The 14,899-nt window shown below is 47.0% G+C and overlaps 1 long non-coding RNA gene across 2 annotated transcripts in view; it reads right to left on the reverse strand.

Moving 5' to 3' along the window:
• Positions 1-2,608: 2,608 nt before the first annotated feature.
• LOC122238124 overlaps positions 2,609-14,899 on the reverse strand; it is a 107,957-nt gene continuing 95,666 nt past the window's right edge. For both annotated transcript variants that reach the window (XR_006217089.1, XR_006217090.1), the window contains exon 5: positions 2,609-3,231. This is a non-coding gene — a long non-coding RNA (uncharacterized LOC122238124). The remainder of the gene's footprint in view (positions 3,232-14,899) is intronic.

The raw sequence follows: 14,899 nt of genomic DNA on the forward strand, positions 1-14,899 counted from the left end.
ACTGCAGACCACGGGCCGAGTGCTGGAGGAGCGAGCATGGCAATCGCCCCATGTGAAAAGCAACTTGTCCACCTGACGGTTGTGAAATGGTAACAGTCCGCTAAGAGGTGGTGAAGGTCTGGAGAAACAGGGACTTCACAATGTGGTATTTGGCAATATCCAAACTTGAAGAAGCAATGTATTCTTTTCATCTGCGGGGCCCTGATTCCTGGTGAGATAGTATATTTCACAAGTGTTTCTTGGACATGACAGTTTTTCTGTGTATGGCCTGCTGGTTTTCCTCATCCATTTTACTACTGAATTATTTATTTTAAATTTTTAAGAGCAAATGTAGCCGCTATTAAAAATCTCCACAAAGAAAAATTTTTCCCTTCGGGTGTGGTGTTTTGGGGCTTTGTTTTCGAAGTCCTTCCCTACCTTGAAGTCACAAAAGGGTTTTTTACGTGAAATTTAATATGAAAAATAAACCTCCACACAACAGTGAACACTATGACAAAATGCAAACTGTCAGATACAGGCTTCGTAAAACTCTTTTCCGAAAGGACCTGGGTCCAGCTCTTTTGATATGTCAGTACCAGGTGAATTACTCACTCAGGTATCCTAACACCCATTATCAGAGAGTCAATGCTTTGTTCCCTGTGTGGAACTCTACCTCTAAATATCCAGGTTCCATATTTGTGTGGCTCTATGGCTGGGCCTCTGTGTTGCTGCATTATACGGTTTATTGCAATTCTTCTCCCAACAATTCGAATAAGACAGTTTACCATTGACAGAGGTACATATACAGTGAGGAGACTTTCCTTGTTAGACGTTATAAAGCTATATAATGGTCTTGGCCATTCTTGGCTCTTTGCCCTTCCAAATGCACTTGAATATCAGCGCCGGGGCACCTGGGTGGCTCACTCAGTTAAGCGTCTGACTTCAGCTCAGGTCATGATCTCACGGTTTGGGAGTTTGAGTCCTGCGTCGGATTCTGTGCTGACAGCTCAGAGCCTGGAGCCTGCTTGGGATTCTGTGTCTCCCTCTGTCTCTGCCCCTCCCCTTGCTCATGCTGTTTCTCTCTCTCTCAAAAATAAATAAATAAACATTACAAAAAAATTTTTTTGAAAAAATAAAATCCCTGTTGTGATTTTGATTGGAAAAGCACTGAATTTACAGATGCATTTGAAGAAACTTTGCATCAGTGGCAACATGTTGTTACCATTCAGCCTGGTAATTGATTTGAAAATGTAATGGAAATAAAGTTGTGCTGGACCAATAAGGTTTTATAATTTTTTTTCCCTTTATTCAGGGGAAAAGGCTTCATTCACGGCAACAATAAAAACTATAGGCTGCATAATCAATTAAAACAATGAAGCAGGAAGAAAGAGAATTTTAGAGCATCATATCACTTGCAATAAGATAGCAAAATTGCCAAGTGCAAATTCAATATTTAAATGTTTTTCTTAATGTTTCTTTATTTTTGAGACAGAGAGAGAGACAGAGAGTAAGCAGGGGAGGGGCAGAGAGAGAGGGAGACACACAATCCGAAGCAGGCTCCAGGCTCTGAGCTGTCAGCACAGAGCCCGACGCGGGGCTCGAACCCACAAACCGCGAGATCCTGACCTGAGCCAAAGTTGGACACCTAACTGAGCCACCAGGCACCCCATCATAGTCAATATTTTAAAAATCAGTGCAGGGGCACTTGGATGGCTCAGCTCTTGACTTTTGATCTCAGCTCAGTTCTTGATCTCAGGTTCGTGAGTTCAAGTCCCAAGTTGGACCCCACCCTGGGCATGAAGCCTGCCTAAAAAATAAAACTCTGTGGATTTCCTACATATCAGCAGGGGAAATAACTCTTGTAGGGATGCTCCCATCACTTCTACTCTACAGTTTAGAAAAGTCCGAACCAGTGTAATGGGAAATCATAAATTAAAATGGGCTTCTTTGTATTTTCTATGTAAGCAAAAGATTAGAGCTTGAAAGAAATAATACTGGAAGAGACCCAAGTTTCCATAGAGTTTCGTCATAATTTTCGAGTTTCAGCATCATTTTTTCCATAGGTTTTTGGAAGATATATTTTAACCACTTAAGGCAATTCCCTTCCATCCATAAGTTGCCTTTCCACCCCCCACCAACTACAATTGTTAAATTTATATAACGTATTTGAGTACTTTTTCTTTCTTAAAATTCTAATGTAGTATATTACTTGAATACATTTTTCTCCTGTTTCATCTTCTTTATGTTCCATAAGGTCATGGAATTTATTTATAGTCATCTTGTCATGATCTATTTATGTGTATATACTGCTGAGTTTATAGATCTAATGTTGGAATCTGTGTAAATGGTACTGGTCCTGTAATTTCCTCTTTTAGTACTGTCCCTATACTATTCTATGATCAAGATATATATGGGTGGGTCACTTTCTTCACTTCTCCATTTGATGCAAATTGTTTCAGAGAATAGAGATCGGCTGGTCCTCAGAGGGTTAATCCTCCAGCAAAAACATCCTGAAGGAGCATCCTTAGGAGAAAAGGAGAAACATGGATGGGGGGAGGGGAAGCTTGGAAAGTCTCAAATACTGATGGGATTTCTACACCGATTATATATTTTTTCAGGTGATCTACCTTTTATTAAGTCACTTGTGCCCCTCTATGCCATTCAATTCCATATACTTAGAACAGTCTAAACAATAGCCATGTCTTTTTGGGGTTTACACGCATGTAGGATGATGCACCTTATATTATTTCGCGGGACACACGAGTCCATACGCCTTCGTGTGGAAAAACCACATCCCCCCATCTGAGTCAATGCAGGTCATAAAGTCAACCACTTGAAAAGGTGTATATTAATAACGTTCCAAAAATGAGTTTTCGTTCAGCTCATGAATGCGGCCCCCAAAACCCCCCAAAGCAAGGTCTGCTTCATGCCAAGCATGCTCGGAGACGTGCCTCCATGTGGATAAAGAACAGCTAGAAAGCAAACGGTGCCCGTCCGAGAACGAACCTTCACCGAGTTGAGAACAGTCCCTGTGCAGCTGTTGCTAAAGCTCTCACGCCTTCAGACGTTTTCCAGGGCGCCGATCATTCATTTTCCACAGTCCCAGCGCCTAGCATCCGGGCTTTGTTGGCAGGACGGTGGCAGGCCTACTCCAGACTGTTTTGGGGGTATGCTCAGCTTCAGAGGACGTAGGGTACCAGAGCGAAGAGCCTCTCAGGCGAAGAGTTGTGTGATGGCAGCACTGAGCCCACGCTAGTTGGAAAAATATAGCAAAACTCAAATTTGTAGCGGTTCAGATTCAGCTAAGATCTACGTACCCTTGGGTGACGTCCGCCACGGGGTGGGGGCAACATTCCTGCTAACTTACGTTGGGGGCCATATATTTCAGATGGCAGAGTACAAAATAGACAGGAGAGGGGTGGAGGAGGAAAGAGGGCTGGCTCATTGTCGCCTCGGCCAGGTGACACTTACCATGTCCCCACAGTCCACGGGCTAGAATTGGTTCAACAGCTTCAAGGGAGATTAGGAAATGCAGAAGAACAACAATGGAATATTTGGGGAGGAACAACTTAGACAATCACTGTGTGTCTTTGAGCCCGTAACTCAACCTCTCTGTGCCTCAGCGCATGTAGTACGAGCCCTGATTTTACAGCCAAAGCGAACATATTTTATATCTTGCAGATCACGAGAATTCAAGCACCCAGGTGGTACCTCAGATAGTCAGTGTTTATTTACCAATCTGTGGAACACCTTTTCCGCGGAGATACATGATCGCAACATGGCAGTGAACAGAACAGCGAGATCCTTGCCTTCGCGTTGCCTGGACCTTTCTACTCAGAGTGTGGTCTGTGGACCGGTAGCATCGGAGTCACCTGTTACCTCGTGAAAATGACCACGTCTCCAGTGCCATCCCGGACCTCCCGCAGCAGAATCTACAGATCTCTGGGGGACTTGTGTGCGCATGACCGTTTGAGAAGCGCTGGCCTAGAATACTGATCGTGTCTGCCTTCATCTGGCGGATTCTTTGTTTCCTTTCTCGAGAACACCTGCTCTGATTCTCTCCACCCCACCCCCATCTCGGGGTTAGGGATTAGACGTTGCCATGGCACTGCACTGCTAGTGATCTTGGAAAATGAGAGGGGTGCGGGTGCTCACGGTCCGGTGGGGAAGCCGGCACACTTTGTGTTATCAGAGCAAGCGGCAAAACCAGAGCTGTGGGCTGTAATTAATGGAAATATGAGCCAGGGGTGAAGGGGGGGGGGCAGCAAGCAGGGACTGAGACGGTTAGGAAATGAAGGTCAGTGTCCTGGGGCTGGAGAAGCTGGGCCCAGAGTCACAGAGAAACCCAGAGGGTTGAAAGAAGTGAACCAAGATGCTGTAGCAGCCAAGTGGTTAAGAGTTTGCTGGGGCCTCATCTCTCTCTCTTTTTAAAATATTTTTTAAGGTTTATTTATTTTTGAGACAGAGACAGAGCACGAGCGGGGGAGGGGTAGAGAGAGAAGGAGACACAGAATCCAAAGCAGGCTCCGGGCTCTGAGCTCCGTCAGCACAGAGCCCGACGCGGGGCTGGAACCCATGAACCGTGAGATCATGACCTGAGATGAAGTCGGCCGCTTAACCGACTGAGCCACCCAGGCGCCCCGAGCCTTAGCTCCTAAACTCACCTCTTACAAGCCTACCTCCTGCTTCCTCTGCATCTGTCATTTTATGGTGGGGTCACAGGGGAGCTGGGACTGAGGGCAAGACCTCTCAGGACCTCGTGGGTAGTAAGCTTGTGAGTTCAACTCTGAAGTTTGAGAAGCATGGCTTTATCGTGCACACCAGTCCCAGAAGATCCCCTTAAGGTACAGCTCCCAGCTCCGCCTGTCCTTGGATGACGGTGCTGCTGGTCTAGGGACCATGCACTGAAATCTTCACGTTTTCTTTTATAAGCAGCGAACCAACCGCAGCTGTTGGCTCAAGCAGTCCGGAGCCTGATCCAAACCTTCTTACTTCTAAGAACTGATGCACAAACTACCTGCATTCTTTACAGTTTACCTTTTTGAGCCCAGTACGTGCAGCCATAAAGTCTCCAATCTTCTCCCAAAGCTCAAGGGCAGTTAGTGAGCCAGACTGTGGAATAAACAGCCAGCTCTCCGACATCTCTGCAGCTCCAACAAGGCGGATCCTGAGACATCTGTCCCTCGCTCCAAATCCCTGCCCCTTCAATGTCAAACCTCAAGAGTCTAATCCTGCAGCTTCCTAATAAGGGAATTTGAAGCCTGGGTGTGTGTGTTTCTCCCAGGCATTTTGAAGAATGGTTTATAATGAACTCCTAGAACCATCCTTTGCATGGGTGGGCCTCTGGAGATCCTGGCGCCGGTCTCATGGCTTTAAAAATCACTGGAGAGGGGTGACCGGGTGCTCAGTTGGTTAAGCGTCTGACTTCAGCTCAGGTCATGATCTTGTGGTTCATGAGTTCGAGCCCCGCGTCAAGCTCGCCACTCTCAGTCCACAGCCTGCTTTGGACACTCTGTCTCCCTCTCTCTCAGCCCCTCCCCCGTGCTCTCGCTCTCTCTCAAAAATAAATAAACATTAAAAAAAAATAGAATAATGGAAACCAATTTGACAATAAACTTCATATATTGGGGAAAAAAATAGAATAAATAAAAATCACTGAAGAATCTGGGCAGGTGCTTCCAGACCAAGCAGGTGGCATGGGAGTCACCTCCCACCAGCCAGAACCCGTCCTCCTCGTCGCTATTGTTGTCGCACTTAATCCGTCTCCAAATTTCCCGAGGAACAGAAGCAACTTGACCCTTAGAAAACTAAGCATTTACCCTGGGTTTTACAAATCATCAACCTGGCAAGTCACTTCATTTCTCCCAGCCTCAACTCTATGCAAACCCTTGTCTTTTAAAGGGCTGGGTAGTCTATTTAGAGGGAAAAGGGTGTTCCTCATTCTAGTCTTTTTTCATTTTGGCAGAGATTGCACTATGAAGTCCGTACGAGAAAACCACGATTTAGAACCCAGAGGATCCTCAGATAGAATGAAAGAAAGATCACTGTTGGCAGTTACCTTTGTAACTCACATAAATATCCTCTAAAACCTGGGAGTTATCTGCGTGTTCAAGTACTGCTAGAATGGAGATCCCGGGGAAAGCTAAAAATAATATACGCTTAGCCATAAAACATATTTTAATGGAACATTTATTTTGAGGGCAAAATACATTCTCACCTGTAAAAGGTGGGGGCTGGGCTAGACCGTAATCACCATGCTATTTATTGTTATATTACGATTGCTATCATCAGGCAGAGCTGGAAGGGACTTTATTCCAGTATAGGGAAACCGCTTTCTCAAAAGAGCTTTCTGATGCTCATACGCTCCCCCTCACCCCCACCGGTATTCCCGGGAGGTGGGGGGGGGGGGGGCTCACGGTAGAAGAGCACACTGTCTCTGCCCTCTGGGGGCCGGCAGGTAGCAATGCAAGGGAACACAGGAGGTACAGATGCCTCTGTGCCTTTAATTGCGAAAGTCATTCTTTTTCCAGTGGGGGGAGGGGCGAGTGGGGGCGGGCGCAGGTGGAGCCGGGTCCCTGAGCGCCCTTCTGTGCAAGGCCTTTCCTGGCAACGTGAGGGTCCCCATCAACGTGCTGGAAATGTTCCCTTTGCCCCATTGCGGCCCCCTTTGTTCCCTTTGTCCCCCAGAGAGGCCGAGCTCTAGGGACTAAAATAATCGGTTCCCCTGCCCTCTGGCTTCAGTTTGGGCCGCAGGATGAAGACGTCAGCTCTCTCATTGCCAGATTGTGTTAGGAGCCCCTGTGTTTCTCTGCCTAACGCCCCAGCCGGGGGCAAGGCTAGTTGTGCGGGGCGGAAGTTTACACAGACTTGGGGTCTTCCTTTGGGAAAAGAATACAAAAGTACAACCGTAAATGTAGGTGTAAAATGAGTATGTATTCAGAATGAGAAGCGAAATCACAACTTTCAAAATTAAAAACAAAAAACTTAATACCACAGGCTTCAAAAAACCTACCCGTACCTCAATGATATGTTTTCCGTACCTTTTCATCTGTCTTCTCTTTATGACCGTGAAGTTTTCATCAATTCGGTCGTATGTTCAACAGAGAAAACAGGAAACTTTGACCTTTATTTGCAGCTGCTTGAATGCTACATCACTGCATTATTAACGTGCCAAATAAAATTTTGTTAATGGGAATAGAGTGAAATAGAATTTCTCTCTGACAGGAGAATGTTTCTGTTGACCAAGGGGGTCAATGCAAACTGAACTCTCTGCTTAGAATTTTGCACGTCTGTTGGCTGGAAGGATTTCCCACAGACTAGCTTCTGGCTTCGTATACTTCAGGTTCCTTCTTTTCCCTCTACTACTCACATACTTCTGGGGGCAAGGGTCCAAAGCACACATCTGAGTGGCAGGATAGCCCATGGTCTTGCAACTTGATGTCACAGAAGACCCCAAGGCTCTGGAGGCCATTCCTACGTGGCAGTTTTTACAGTAATTGTCCACAGGAGGGACTGGGTGTGGTGACACTTTTGTGTGCAATTTACAAATTAAAGATTTCCTAAACCCAACGCTTCCCTAACTAGATTTAAAATACTCCAGGGGCGGGGTGCCTGGGTGGCTCAGTCGGTTAGGCGGCCGACTTCGGCTCAGGTCACGATCTCACAGTTCGTGAGTTCGAGCCCCCGGCGGGCTCTGTGCTGACAGCTCATAGCCTGGAGCCTGCTTCACATTCTGTGTCTCCCTCTCTTTCTGGCCCTCCTCCACTCACTCTCTCTCAAAAATAAGCCAACATTGAAAAGAAATTTTTAAATACTCCAAAGCAACCCAAGCAAGAGGGGGAGTGTGATGAAGGAAAAGTCTGAGTGGAAAGAAAGATCGTATGCAACTGTGGGTTAAATATCTCACTTTTGAACAGTTTACAGAAGCACATGACCATGGGAACACATTGCTAGCTACACTGTCCAGGCCCTCCAGCTTCGGTTGTTGGAGGGTCCTTCCTGCTACAGCACCTGTCCGAGTCCTGTGGTCACCTCCTCTCCTTGCTCCTTTATTCAGGTGTCCTTGACCGTACCCTTAAATAGGCCAACTCTTCCCTGTCACAACCTTTAGATGCACAACCCCAGTCCTGCCAGCAATGATCATAACAGAGCCAACATTTATCAGCTCGCCAGTGTCCCAGTTACTGTGCAGAGAACTTGGCATGTATTGACCCATTTATCTTTACACCAACCCAAGAAAGTGCTACAAGTACCATCGTGACTTGAGTCCCAGCCTGTCACTTAGTAGCTCTGTGACTTGGAGGCCTAGACAGTTCGAATGGCTTGACCAAGTTCCTTGCAGGCAAATTCAGGACAATCTAAGTTTGCACGATATCTGATGGGGGAAAGTCTGGAAAGCACTGCTAGTGGAGGTTGGAAGGGAAACAGATCCAGTGAAGAAGGTTCAGGAACAGCAACTGATGTAGTGAAAGGCATCCCGGGACAGAAACAGCCTCATGGACGAGATAGGAGCAAGAGTGGGGGGTACCTCCAAGAGACCATGGTGGAAGTCTCAATCCAGTGGACAGATTTCAAATTTCATCCATCCATTTATCCATCCACCCATCCATCCATCCATGACTACTTATTGAGTGCCTACATCCCAAGCATCGGTAAGCACTGAGGATCCACAGTGAAGGAGACGGGAACAGTCCGTACCCTCATGGAGCCTAACTCCCTATTGGTGAAGATTGGCAATTAATGCACTTGTTTGTTTACTTAATTTGTCCTTCTAGCAGATCTTGTTCTGCAGTGAGAACAGGGTAATGTTTGCAGAGTGACCTGGGAGAAGGGAGTGAATTATTTTACATGTGGTGTTCAGGGAGAGCCTGAGGAAGTGACACGTGAGCAGAGATCTCAAAAAAAAAAAGGGTGGGGGGGGGGGGGAATGAGGTTCCCAAACACCAGAGTGAGACCGTTCCCAAAACAGGGAATGGCACGGACAGGAATTGGGTGCTGGTTCCTTTGTCTCTTGTTGGCTCCCCCACATAATGGATTTGTGGGGAGGGTCATCCCTAACCCCCTTTGTCCTTCTGCCCACAACTATTCTTTTTTTTTTTTTAATTTTTAATGTTTATGTATTTTTGAGCAGGGGGGCAGAGAGAGAGGGAGACACAGAATCCGAAGCAGGCTCCAGGCTCTGAGCTGTCAGCACAGAGCCTGCCGTGGGGCTCAAACCCACGAATCATGAGATCATGACCTGAGCTGAAGTCGGATGCTTAACCGACTGAGCCACCCAGGCGCCCCCCACAACCATTCTTTGATGTACTGTTCATCAATCATATTTTTTCATTGCTACATACCTTCTAGAAGAAAGAGAACCGCACAGGAGCCAAAAAACCTAGGCATGGTCCTGACCCTACACAGGGTCAAGTAGCTACACAGAAGAGAATTACCTTCTGGCCATTCACTTGATCATGTCCTGGGTACTTAGCAAAACTCAAAGAGCCACTGTTTCACGGGGATACTACATGGTGCAGAGAGATCAGTGAAAGGCAAACTGAATGACCTGGGTGAGTGGCTTAGCTGAAACATAAGGATGGCCCCTTGTCTCCTTTCTGGTACCCCATCACTTCTCTCCAAGATCCCCAGTCTTCCTCTTCCTCCTCCTCCTCTGGGTTCCAGGGAAGGATACCAGAAATATGCCTTCTGGGTTTTGCCTCTTGGCAAGAAGAAAACATTTCACCTTGGAGGTAAGCCTTACTCGGGACAGAGTTCTGCCCTATCACCCTCGGTGAAGTTCTCTCCAACCAACACGGTTCAGGTGAGCTAACAATGGATCCAGGACCACAAAACGATTCCACTGGGAGCTTTCGTTCCACACCTCTGTGCTGTGTTACTGGACAGGTCCCTGCCAATACATGGGCTTGGTGGCGAGACTGATTTTGTGCCCACGAGAACTAGGTTTGAGGCAATGATGTCCTCCCCTTACTTCGCCCCTGGGATGGGTTTCCCACCAGCCCTCTTACTAACAGCTGCAAGCCTTTCATAAGCTCCTTCCCCAGCCCTGCTCTCCACAAGCCCATCTGTACTGTGAGGGGCTGGGTAAGTTGGTCTCCAAGGTCCTTGACACAGCCTAATCCCCCTCCTAGCCTGTATCTCCACTCGCTCACTTCATTCGCTTGTATTTTCCAAATGCGGTTCCCTGGTGTGATGTGGGTCCACCTGTCAATTCTCCTGGTCCCATGTTGTTATGGTTTCAATCTACAGTCAACAGTGAACTTGGAGGCACCTAAGCGGTTTGTAATTCTCTCAGAGCCTTTCAGAGCAGTGTTAATTCGTGCTAATTCCTCCAACAGCTCAGAAGGTATTTCCAACTCATTACGTCGATGTGTGTTGTTACTTTTGCTTTTTCTTTGTTAAGCAGGCCTCGGCTTATCCTGGGAATCCACAGCCACGTGAGGCCGGTGGCTCAGCACCTGGTACAGGTATGGAGGTTATTCGCAGAAGGCCTCCGCGAGGGCAGGGGCTCCTGCAAAACCATGAGGGAGAGAGTTGATGGTTCATTTATTCATTCAACAGACATCATTTATCAATTGCGTCCCCAAAGGAGACATTTTGGTCATTTTTTTTTTTAATATTCATTTAGTTTTGAGAGATAGAGACAGAGCATGAGCAGGGGAGGCGCAGAGAGAGAGGGAGACACAGACTCCGAAGCAGGCTCCAGGCTCCGAGCTGTCAGCACAAAGCCCGACACGGGGCTCGAACCCACAAACCACGAGATCATGACCTGAGCCCAAGTCGGAAGCTCAACTGACAGAGCCACCCAGGTGCCCCTGAAATTGTTTTGCTTTTGCTGTTCAATGGCTTGCTTTTTTTCTACTTTTTGATTTTTTCAGTTTTTATTTAAACTCCAGTGAGCTAACATACAGTGTAATATTATTTTCAGGTGTACAATATAGTGATTCCACATTTCCACAAAACACCCAGTGCTCATCACAAGTGCCCTCCTTAAGCCCCATCACCTATTGCCACCCTCCTCCCCTCTGGTGACCATCAATTTCTTCTCTGTAGTTAAGTATCTGATTCTAGGTTAGGGCTGCAATGAATGTTCTTACTCTTTTAATCAAGAGTGGAGTTTGTTGGGGCCTGGGTGGCTCAGTCCGTTGAGCGTCTGACTCTGGCTTGGGTCACGATCTCACGGCTCGTGAGTTCGAGCCCCACGTCAGGCTCTGTGCTGACGGCTCGGAGCCTGGAGCCTGCTTTGGATTCTGTGTCTCCCTCTCTCTCTCTCTCTCTGCCCCTCCCCAGCTTGCATTCTGTCTCTCTGTCTCTCTCTCAAAAATAAATAGAACACTAAAAAGAGTAGAGTTTGTGGAGAACATTCTAGATTCAAGGAACAGCGTGAAAAGTGCCCAGTGGTGGCAAAATGATTCCATGTTTGGAAAACAGTCTTACACTTGGATGCTGTAGGGCAGATTTATTCTTTGAAGGAAGGTTTCCCGGGGAAGAACATTATCTCAAAGAGAAGCCTCCTCCCTTCACCTCTAGCCCATAAAACCCTTCTCCTGGCCTGTTCTTCGTGAACCCGGGGCCAGAGAATTAGGGAGAATCAGCTCAAAAGCAAAGCAAAGCCATTCAGCTCTTGGGGGAAGCTGCTGGGTGGGGGAGCTCACTCAGGGTGGTCTGACCTCTCAGGGCGATCTCAGCCTCACTTCTCTGGTGCCCCACGAGCCACGAACTCCAGACAGCCGTGAGCATGGGGAGGAAGAGCCGGGAGAGTGTGGGCCACGAGAATGCCGAAGTACCCGAGAATGCCGTTAACTTACTTTGTTCTCTTCTGTTCGGGAGCCCACGGCCAGACCTGGAGCCCTGGTGTCCTAGTCTCCTGCTCTGAGCTGTGTGCAGCCTTGGGCCACGCAGAAGATGGAAGGGTTGAGACCCGCACAACAAGAATCGGAATGTCCCGTAAGTCTGTCTGACTCCACCTTCTATCTACCCCAGTCCCCATCTTGTAAAGACAGGGAGGCCAGGGGAACTCATCTGTGTGCGGGGCAGGGTGGGCTCGAGCGAGGATGCACACTGGAGCCTGGGGGTGCGAACTGTGGAGACATGGTCAACTGAGGGAGGCTAGAGGAAGACGGGGGGGTGGGGCAGGGCTTAATGGAAGGAAGGGGAGACTATCTGAGGGCAGAACAAATTATGGGGAGAAAGAATACAAAGACTGGGGCGCCTGGGTGGCACAGTCAGTTGGGCAACTGACTCTTGATTTTGGCTCAGGTCACGATCTCACGGTTCGTAGGATTGAGCCCCAGGTAGGGCTCTGCACTGACAGTGCGGAGCCTGCTTGGGACTGATTCTCTCTCAAAACAAACAAACACTAAAAAAAAAATAATACAAAGACTGAAAGGAGGGTTGGCGTGACATTTGTCACATTTCTGAGGACGTAGACCTCTTCCCTCCTGACCACAAAAAGATCCAGTGAACTATCGGTTCTTGCTCACACAGTCTGGAGTTGAGATGGTCCCTGTGGGGCATCGAAGTACTGAGTCTTGTTTTAAACTAGAAGTATGGCCAAGAGGCGCTGCCATAAGGGCAAAGAATTATTTTTTACTTTCCTGAATGGACTTCATTGCCAGCTGGTCTCGGTTGGGGTAAAAACCATCTTGTTTCCTTAACTAAAGAGATCTCAAACCCAGGCACAAGACGCCTGGGTTGCGTGTGGCTCCATAGAAGCGTGAATTCAGATGGAACGACCCTCCACCCGTGACTGTGAACAACACTGAAGATGACCTCTTTCTCCATCCTCTTCCTTACCACCCTGGGTGGGGACCTCAGCTCTCTCATCTGGGTGACTGACTGCAAGCAGCCTCCTCCGCCCACCTGGGTCCCCTCTGGCACCACCTGCAGAACCAGGCAAGAGGAGAGCCCCTTCGCCAGGTCCCGCACCGTGGATAGACTCACATATCACAAACACGTATGAATGTGTTTAAAGAACACACGGGAACCTCAGTCACTGAGATCAGAGCCGGCAGAGTATAACCCGCTACTCTGAACATCCATTCTGGTATGACCGAAGCGCCATTCTCTAGATCTCCTGCTTTGGTGTTCTAAGAACAAAAGACAATGGTGTCTGAATGCCAGGTTTGTGGACTGTGCTGCTTCCCGGACAACTTACGGTGTGGACAATTCGAGCGGTGGACCTTACTTACGCAGGAGAAAGAACAAGCTGTCAAACTCTTCTGTTCAGAAAGCACAAATGCAATAAATTCTTTTTATAACAAACAACCCGTTGCTAGTATTGTAGAACATTTATTTTATTGCTTTTCATTATGGATGAAGTCCCAGAGGTCCTTGCAAATTACCACGGTATTTACAATTGCACATGGTGTCTGGGAACCATTTGTCAACATTAAACAACTCATTTTGTTCCCATATTTTCATGTTTGCAGATCTAGACGTAATATATGGAAAGCATGGCACCAATTCTGTGCTTTGGGGACTCAGTGGATGGTAGATATTAAATTTGCAACGAGTTTCATTTTTATAAAAAAAATTAATGTTCTTTTACGCTTTTATTTTTCTGCACTTAATTTAAAACTTTATATTCGCAATATTTTTCATTTTCAATGTAATCTTTATAACGTTTTTAACTTCACTTAAAAGTGCATGAACTTTGTATTTTTTACACTTACTTGAGTATGTTCAAGTCATTTCTGTCAACAGAACACATGCTGTGAAACCCACGACTATAAAAACATGACTAACGACGTAGCAGAGTTGAAAGCCAAATAAATAGTATGGAATGCTATTTAATCATTTGCGAGTCATGTGTGTTTATTTTACTACACATCTAAATTCTGCCAGCCCATCAGCAGAAACACACATGCAGAATTCGATTGGTCACCTTTGACCTTTTGGTTACAGGAAGCCATAACTTTGCACGTATCTTTTCTATTTTTCTTGTTGTTAGAGTATACTTGCCAAAGTTGGAGAATAGAACATATCAAGCCAGCTAACAAACTGTGAGGTCCTTTTAAATACTCGGGCCTGTGTATCTGAGCCTCCATCTGGCTTTCTTGCAGGGACTTGCAAAGTGTTGGGGCAGGTCCCTTCCTTCAGTGCGACCTGGAGCCTCCTTGGACCGCAGTGGACTCAATGCAGATCGGGATCACTCAGTGCTCAAGTTCATTGCCTAAGGATTTGTCTGTTTGAACTATCGTCCCTGTTTGAGTGTTTCTGCTTCTATTTCATCTACTGCCCTTTGGTAGTTGGCAAAACAAAAGGAAGGTAATCGGGCATTTTGAAAATTAAAGATAAAGTTCCTATCGGGTACTTCAGACAATGACTGTGTGCATGTGTATTTTAACTGGATCCCATCCACAGAGACCTAATTTCCAAATAAGGTCTCATCAGGCTCCTGAGCTTAGGACTTGAACCCAACTCTTCTGGGGACACAATTCAATCCATGACAAGGCACATGGGTGTGGTTTCTCTGGTATCTAGTTTTTAAACTTCTAGCCTACAATCTGGTCTTTTAAATAGACAGAATGGCATGGATCCCCGTGCCTCAGTTTGGCAGTGCTCCTGGCCTAGCCTTCTGGCTAAGTTGCCTTATTTAGCTTTTGGTAAACAACTTTTAGAGTTCCTATTTAATCTCAGTATCGCTCAGCCTTACTTGGAAACTGACCCTCGCCGTGGGCTTCCTTTCCCTAGCCTCTCCAGTCGGTTTTTGCCTCATTTTCCTTTAATCTGTCCAAATCCTTTTTGAAGTCTCCACGTCAGGGAATCTAGGGCCGCTCCCAGGGGCGGTGATTTGCTAGATGAACTTGCTGGACTCCATGCAGCCGTAATCACCGCTACGATTACCGCGTAGAGGGAACCAGACAGAAAAAGCAAAAGCAAAGGTACAGGGGGCCAAGGGCAGGGAGCATCGGGGACC

This window comes from Panthera tigris, chromosome B1, assembly GCF_018350195.1.
Source record: "Panthera tigris isolate Pti1 chromosome B1, P.tigris_Pti1_mat1.1, whole genome shotgun sequence".
Taxonomy (NCBI): Eukaryota; Metazoa; Chordata; class Mammalia; order Carnivora; family Felidae; genus Panthera; species Panthera tigris.